This window comes from Parasteatoda tepidariorum, chromosome 6 (genome assembly GCF_043381705.1).
Source record: "Parasteatoda tepidariorum isolate YZ-2023 chromosome 6, CAS_Ptep_4.0, whole genome shotgun sequence".
NCBI lineage: Eukaryota > Metazoa > Arthropoda > Arachnida > Araneae > Theridiidae > Parasteatoda > Parasteatoda tepidariorum.
In genome coordinates this window covers 75,428,355-75,437,508 of record NC_092209.1, presented here as the reverse complement: position 1 = coordinate 75,437,508, position 9,154 = coordinate 75,428,355, and the positions used below count along the sequence as shown (strand labels likewise).

General features: G+C 31.1%; 1 non-coding gene across 1 annotated transcript; it reads right to left on the bottom strand.

The window, feature by feature from the left end:
- Positions 1 to 428: 428 nt before the first annotated feature.
- On the bottom strand, positions 429 to 500 carry TRNAP-UGG (transfer RNA proline (anticodon UGG)). Its single transcript has one exon. It is a non-coding gene; the product is annotated as a tRNA-Pro (tRNA).
- Between the last annotated feature and the right edge of the window lie 8,654 nt (positions 501 to 9,154).

The window sequence follows — 9,154 nt, the reverse complement described above, 5'->3', positions numbered from 1 at the left end:
TAGTTTATAAAAATGGAATCAAACGTCACATTTTTCTCAACGAGAATTTGGGTCGGTGAGTTTTTATTTTTCTTAGCGGGAATTTTGATTTTCTACAGACATTTTATAATTTATTTTTCTTCAATACACTTTTTGAATCTTGTTCACCTTTTTTAATTCTAATATCAACCTAGGACCATTTTCTTAAACTAATATTTTGGATTATATTTTTATCGCACGTTTTAAGCTAGTTTCATCTTTTTTTTTAAACACCTGCTTTGCGCTATGCCCAAACAAAAAATAAGAAATCACCATCACCATGTAAATATAACCTCAAAGCACTAGAACATTGTAGACTGTAGTTTGCATATAGCTATATCGAAAAATATTGATTCAAAATTGCAGTTTGATTTCATTAAAAAAATAATTTTCATTAAAAATGAACTGCTGGGCCCGGCCGGGATTTGAACCCGGGACCTCTCGCACCCAAAGCGAGAATCATACCCCTAGACCACCGAGCCGTGCTAGTTCTGTTATCGTTTCACTTTATAAACAACAAAGCAATTCGAATCATTTTTATTGTTACTTTTTTATTTACGTTTCCACCTGCCTTGCGTAATAGCAAAAGCCGGGTGGGAAGTAAAAGTTCTAGTACCCGCACGAATTTTCCTTACCTTTCTAATATTTGTAAATGACTCAAGACTGTAAAAAAACATTTTTTCTTCAGATATTCGCTTGAAAATTATTCCTAAATAATATACATATTGAATGCATACTGTATTAAAGCTAATTATAATGGAATTTCTTGAAATTAGAGGAAGAAAGCTGATCATATATTGAAGTTAAGAACTATTTTTTGGAGTTTCAAACCGAAATGTATCATTTTTCGTACAATTTTAACCCTTTCTCATTCCTCAGTAGGGTATAGCTTCAGACAAATACGTCCGAAGTCAATAATAAATGGTTTGGCAAGAAGTTTCTGGCATACAGTTTAAAACCAAATATATTTAAATTTAAATATTGCAAACTTGTTTTGAAGTTTTTTTTTGTGATTTCTCCCCTTCCAATGAGGTGAACCAGGCTCGAATCTCAGCGATTTCTGATCGATACGAATTTCGCATCCGGCTTTCACAGACCACAGTGCTGACGTGAAATATCCTCAGTGGTAGACATATCATTGGTTAGGGTCACCTTGACGTCAGGCTAGCCGTGGGAGGTTCTCATGGTCTTGCTCACCATGTAACACAAATGCGTGTTAGTTCCATCAAAAGGTCCTCCAGGAAGGCAAATTTCTCCCAATACTTGATCCAGGTTTTCTGGATTGGATTCAAAGTTACAAAGCTACGGAGTTGAACATAGTAGTGATAAAAACAAAAATTGGGTCTGCTGTTCAACGATCATTCTAAAATGAAGTTTGGTTATAAAATTCTTAAATTATGTAGAAACCAAAAATAGCAAANCTCCCAATGAGGTGACCCGGGTTTGAATTCCAGTGATGGCTGGTCGATACGAATCCGCATCCGGCTTGCACCGACCACAGTGCTGACGTGAAATATCCTCAGTTGTAGACATATCATTCGTTAGGGTCACCTTGACGTCAGGCTAACCGTAGGAGGTTCTCATGGTCTTGCTCAGCATGTAACACAAATGCGTGTTAAATCCATCAAAAGGTCCTCCAGGAAGGCAAATTTCTCCCAATACTTGATCCAGGTTTTCTGGATTGGATTCAAAGTTACAAAGCTACGGAGTTGAACATAGTAGTGATAAAAACAAAAATTGGGTCTGCTGTTCAACGATCATTCTAAAATGAAGTTTGGTTATAAAATTCTTAAATTATGTAGAAACCAAAAATAGCAAAATTCTGTGGAAGGAAAAAATCTAAAACAATCAAAAATAGTGCAAGGCAAATTTTTCGCAGCAAATGAAATAAATATATTATTCAACAAGCTTGAATAAAAAAGAATTTCCCTTTCAATCCTTAACTGAGACAAAAACAATCATAAAAAACTGTAAATAAACTTGTAATCAACCTCTTCGAAAAAATGCAAAGTTTCAAAAACACACACGAAAAAAAAGAATGACAGAATTCAAACTTTAGTTAAATTCATTTTCATTTTGCTTACTGTACACTGAGTAACATATTCTCTCTTATCATTCGTATCTCTAGTTAGGCGTTGTATTTACCAACTATTTGGCAACATGAGTAGTTTTGATATTTAGATGATAGTTAAAGTAGTAGTAAGTACTTTAAAATATATACTGTCATTATTGGCTAAAAGTCTGAAATTTTACTGAATAAATATTTACAACATGTAGAAAAGACAGCTATTAAAAATAAACGTACAAGAAATTAAATAAAGCGATTGAGTGTTTGAGTGAAAACATTTATTCAACCATTTAAAAAAACTGTAATGAAGCTAAATTTCAAAAACGTAAAAAAAAAAATATATATATATATGAAGTGTCTAACTTTTAACCGATCTCATATTTTCCAGACTGCGGCTACCCCTATAAACAAATATCCAAATCCATCAAAAGGATATTTGAGATCACCCTTTAAAACCATTGAAATCGGCACTTAATTCACTGAAATCTGACCATTAGAACAGAAGGTATCTAGTGTGATATATATGTTACGGTGAGACACCGAAATCTGGAGAATGTCGACATTCACCGTGGAATGTCAACATTCACGTAGTCACTTGGTGTATGTCCGAAATACTTGCTAAACACTGTTATTTTTGACTCTCACCAGTGAATGTCTACAATCACATAGTCGCTTTGGTGGATGTCCGAAATATTTGTTATATCCAATTTTATATTAATTTATTCGTAAATATTATTATATTTATTCGGTATATTTATATTTATTCTATATTTTAAAACTTACTGACGATAGAATAGAAGAAACATCAGTGTAGGGTATACCGGGCAAATGTATACCGGGCAGTGGCACTTAACCTTAAAAAAACATCAGTGTAGGATTAAAATATCGTATAAATGTATCCACGAATAAATTAATATCAAATCGAATGTCATAAATACTTCTGACATTCACCAAAGCATATCTGTGATTGTCGACATACACCAGTGCGGGTCCGAATGTACAAGAATGTAATGAAATATTCGATCTTCCACCGACCTATTTGGTGTTTTTCGACATTCACCGGTGAAAGTCAACAACTACCGATTTCGGTCTTTCGCCGTGACATATATACAGACACCAAAGAGCCATTACATTATGACCACCCTCCATCTATAACAATGGGCTCACCCAGATTTTTATGGTTTCTCTCTCAGGAACAATGTTTTCACGGGGCACATTAGGGCCCATAATCCTCATAGAACAATCACTAACGTCTGTAAGCTACTTGAACATAGTTGCGCACCAGGTTCACCCATTCATGGCAACAGTTTTTCCTGGGGGGGATGGTGTTTACCAACAGGATAATGCGCCATGTCATAAGGGTCGAATCATCGAGGAACATTCCAGTGACTTTCAAGTCATGTCTTGGTCCCCAAATTCACTTGACCTTAATCCAATAGAGCATTTGTGGTCCTACTTGGAAAACCAAATTCGTGCTGCCACGCTACCCCCTCGCAATGTGAGGGAATTGCAGGACCAGTTTATGAGCGCTTGGTACCAGATACCTCAGACTAACTATCAGCACCTTGTGGAATCAATGCCACGGCGGGTGCTAGCAGTTTTGTGGGATAAAGGTGGTCCTACAAGTTATTAGCAGGGTGGTCATAATGTGAATTCTTTTCGGTGTATATATATTTTTTTTTATTTTAATCATTTTACAACCAAGTACGAAGAAATCATTTGCATGAATAAACTATTCTAACGTCCTTCGTATCTCCTGTTAATGTTGTAAACCAGTTTAAAAACTTCGGAAACACGAAAAATGTTGAATTTAAGATTAAAAGTTAAAGTAGTAGTTAGTTTCCAAACGGATTTCCCAATACATATAGATGCCATTTTTGATAAAGAGACTGAATTTCTGAGTCCCGCAGTGGACTGATCGTAAAAACACAGTTCCCAGTAGAACACCGAGGTTAAGCATGACTGGTTGCGGGTGGGTGACCACTCTGATCAACCTGCGTAGGGACCGAGGGTGCATGGTCTTCGTGGAGGGTGCATGGTCAGAAGAGGTCTTCGAACTCTTCTGCAGTAAAGTGTTCGACTTCGCGAGCTTCAGGCTACCAAAGCAGGGGAGATATCCCCTCTGCAGAAGATCAAAATTACGATGGCATGTCTTCAAATCATGCTCAGGGATGTTTCCCAGACCGTCGCCAATAGCCCATTGTGTAGCTCTAGTGTGACGTAAACAAAGTACCTATCTACCTGAATTTCTAAATTTTATCGATGCAAATTCTTATGACATGTATATGTGTGCAATAGTACAGCAGTCAAGAATGAAGGTAAAAGAAATTAAAGTGATTTATGTGAGTGTAAAAAAAAAACTTGTAATTTAATTAGTTCAAAAAACTGCATGGAGGCAAAATTTTAAAAGCGGAAAAAAGGGTCTTCAAACTTTTAACCATCCTCATATTTTTCAGATTGCGGTGTTTACCCCCATACATTTATAATCAGAAAGCCAAATTCGTCAAAAAAGATGTTATTCTAAAAAAAATTACTTTTTCTTGCCTTTTTCTGTAAATTAATTAATAGTTAGTGTGTATAATAAGCATATTTGTGGTCACCATTTTAAATTATTTTATTTTAGATCTAGTTGAGGATCTACTTAATCTATTCAAATTAATTAGATCTATTAAAATTTAGATCTAGTTCTTAAGTTATTAGCATTTAGATCTAGAAAATTGGATCATTATGAAAGAGGTTATTGAAAGTGATATATCTTTTTTATTTTATTTCACTCACTTCAAACGCATAGAAATTGGTTGTACAAATAAAATACTAAAAACTCTACCATCATTCCTATCTCTAGTTAAGTGTTGAATCAACCAATTAAAAAACTATTTGACAACATTGATAATTTTGCATTTAAGATAAAAGTTAAAAGTGTTCCAAACGACTGTCCCAATATTTATTATTATGTACGAAAAGTCGGAATTTTATCGATGAAAATGTTTTTGACATGCACAATAGACACCCATCAAAAATGAACGTTAAAGAAATTAATTAAAGTGATTGATTTTAAATTAGAATAATTAAACTAAAAACAAAAAACTTCCCGAATTTGTTCAACCATTATACATTTTTATATGACGTGATAAGTTAAAAATAATGAGTATCGTCTTGTTTCTACTTAAGGTGCATTTTTAGTTATAATTTTCTATCAAATAGCGTTAGCTTTAATTAAAACAGCGCCAAAATATTTAATTAATATGTCAAATAAATATTTTTTCATTCTATCTGATGAGTCTTTTTTTTTAATAAAAATCGTCAACATGTATGTAGTTTTTTTTAATGTCTTTAGAAGATTAATTAATCTTATAAAACAGAAGTAGATTAATTCTCATTTATTTTGATGGGCTTAAGTAATTAATATGAAATTGTCTCAAGTAATTGACATTTCGATCTTATTATATTCTAATAAACTGAAAGTATTAAAACCCTAAAGCATACATAGTCTCTATAAGAAATAAATTTATGTCATATAGGAGAAAGAATAAATTTTACATGAAAGAGACTATTAGGAAATTATTTCATAAAGTCTCCTTGAAATTTATTTTCTTTATGTAAATATTATATTTCTGTTTTAAAATTTAAATTAATTTAGTTACATGTCAGAGTGTTTATAATATATTTTGTAGTTTAAATTTTTAACTATAGAATATTATTTGTAGACAGCAAAACAATTTTTTAATCCTATTTTCTTTTTATGCTAATAATATAAAGAAATAATACAATAGAAGCAATGTAAGGAAATGACAACAATTTTTTTTAGAAAAAGTAATATTACAAATTCGCTTTTTAGTGCGTCTTCTTTTTTACAGTTTTTCTTCCTTCTTATAGTTTTGGTTAACATTCATTTAAAAAGCTTTTACACAGTAATTTTTTTTGTTTATTATTTTTTAATAAAAATGATTGAACCTAAACAACATTAATTATATTTATGAAAGTGAACCCCATATTTTTTTGAAAATTTTTTAATAAGTCTAAAAATATTTTTAAAAACAATCGAATAAATTAAATTTAGTTAAAAAACTAGCATTTTAAGTGTTTGTTAAATTTGTATAAATTTGTATTGACTGGTGGACATTTTAATTAACGAATTTTTTTATTTATTTATTTAACTACATACTTTTTCTGCAAAGTCGGATTATGTTTAAAAGGGTTCCATGCAAAAGGGGTCATATTTTCCAAAATTATAATATAGTGACAAACTTTTAGCAAGTTAGGGCATATCATCAAGATTAAAATTGCATTGGGACCCTTGCACGAAGATGTTGTCGTACGCAGTTAGGAATGCTTCCTTATTATGACCTGCTCAGAAGCACATGAAAAAACACAGTTAATAATCGAGAAGCATCCCTAGCGGCATATGACGACATTCTTGTGTGAGGTTTCTTATGCAATTTTAATCCTGATGATGTGCGCTAACTCCCCAAGAGGTTTATCGTAACATTTAGGATCTCTTAATACACGTAACTTTTGTGCACATTTCGACAAAAAAAAGACTAAAAATGTCATTTAAAAAATTTTAAGTTGGAGAGAGCAGCCGATTTCATTTGAAATCAGTCGCTCTCTCAATTGATCGTGTTTGAAATCAGTGACATGAAAATATCCAATATCCATTAAAAAAACAACTTCCTCCTGAGAGTAATCCTTAAGTATTCAGCAGCATTTACTAATTTTAAAGACCATACTTTTTCTTTAAAAAATGTTATTAACATTTCTAAACACATGTGAGTATTCTTGAAAAATATGCCGCTCATTCCTTCGTATGAAACCTGTTTTAAATAAATCCCATCCAGGGAAAAAGAGGATAAAAAAGAATGAAAAGGAACGAAAATCTCTAAATGTATGCTAGCCGATACTTATGGCAATATTAAATAACTTGTTTTAGAGCAATTACGTTAATTTTTAAAATTGGGGTACTTATTTGTTGATAAATGAGACCATCAATGCTTAAGTTACGTATGAATGTTTGGGAGATATATTTGTCCCGAAAAATTCAAAATGCACGAAAAACTTAATTTATATTTAAAAATTTTTTTACATAGCGCTTGTCATAATGCTGCTAATATACGAAAACTTAATGATATTTCGCATTTTTCAAGAGGGAATAATTAAAAAAAAGCCTATTTTATAAAGTGGAATGAGTGTCCTAGTTTTCTAAATTTTAATCACAAGTATTGAGGATTTGTCAAACATTTACTCTATAATAAATTGTTGATCAAATTATGGAAAAGGTATTGGTACTCTGCGCACCTGTAATTTTTGTAATAAACTTCAGTTTTAGTATATAATTTTAGAGAATAAAAAAAAGACTGACGTAACGTAATTTTGCACTAATATTTACAATAAATTCACTAAATGACTGTAATTCAATAAATATTAGTGTAAAAATTATGGTATACTATTTTATGGTAAAAATCAATTTTGCGAATGGGTTTCAGGGTTTCAGCACTTTTTACTGTAATTACCGAAAATTTAAACAGTTTATTTAGTGCTTATAGTTTTATGTAATTATTATTTATTTATTTTGCAACGTGTTACTGATTTAAAACTGAATTTAAAAAAGAAAAAGAAAAAATAGATTCATTCTAAATAATTTCTTTTTTAAAGAGTTTGTTTTATTGGTATTAACTGACTTCATAAATTTTATATTACTTTTGTGATGTGTATTCATTTGAAACTTCTTTTACATAAGTTTCTATAAAGAAAAAAGCCTGGTATTTCCAGAAAATATCGATATACTTGTATATTTAATCTAAAAATATTTAAACACGCTGAAAGTTTATTTTTCACCGAAACTAGTCGATTTCAAACTGGCTTCAGGCAGAAGAAGATGGGTCGATTTTTTTTGTTGAAAATATAAACACACGTGTCTCGAAATTTGTTATTCACATTTTTTTTTAAAAGTAAGCCTTTAAACAAAGTCTTTTATTTTTGTAATGTGTATATAGGCGGATAATTTATAATTCTTTTTATTCTTTTTCGCATGCGGAATTTAATTAAGACTGAAATATTTCGAAAGCATAATCATCATAGTTTCAAAAATGCACAAGCATACAAACAAGCACAAGCAAGTTTTATACAAACTCAAAAAGATAATAATGATAATTTGGACAAAAGCAAAATTTTTAACCACGATTTTTATATTGATATTGACTTGGGAAACTTCCAAGGTACTTATTGGTATGGACAAGTGGAATAATATTTATAAATTCTGATATCAAAATTTTTTTTCAGATTAATTATTTTCATAATATAACAATGTACTTGATTGTTTCAAGAGCATTAAAGTAATCCACAGGTATGATAGGCGATTTTTCCTGAAATGTTTTCAAATCTAAAACAGAATTGATATGGTAGACTCCAAATTTGGACATGTAATCAAAATTTCGCTTTAATCTCAGGATCTAAGATCGACGTTCAGTAATAATCTATATTTATAATTTATTTTTTGCTTTGTGTACAAAGTATTGCTTAAAGGGCGGAATTTAATCTATATTTTTTTTTAAAATCCTGTCATAAATTAAATCAAAAATGCACATATGAAGGGCCTGCAAATTAATATTCAATCTTGGAAAATGGAGGGTGTTTTCTACACTAGGGAACACTGCAAGCTCGGTACCGCCTAAATTTCCGGTTTACTGTTTCCGTTGTATTTTAAAGCCATTTGGCATCATTGTGTGTTTAGATTCTTGCAAACAATGTATTTGATTACTTATTACTTGTGTTTACAATGCCAACAATACTTGTGTTTACAATGCTAAAAGTGTGAACACTAACGTAAGATGGCGCACAGCTTGCGACGAGAACAAACAGTGATAAACTTATGGAAAGAGGCCATATCAAGACTGCCAAAAAAGCGAGTTATTCAAAATCTAGCAACCATGTCACCTTTTTTAACAATATATCTCTAAATAACGAAAACAAATTTTCACTTCAAACTCACCAGAATTACATAATAACATTAATATTTTATGAAATACGGCAGATTTGAGCTCAGAAATTATCTAATTTATTTCTTTTATT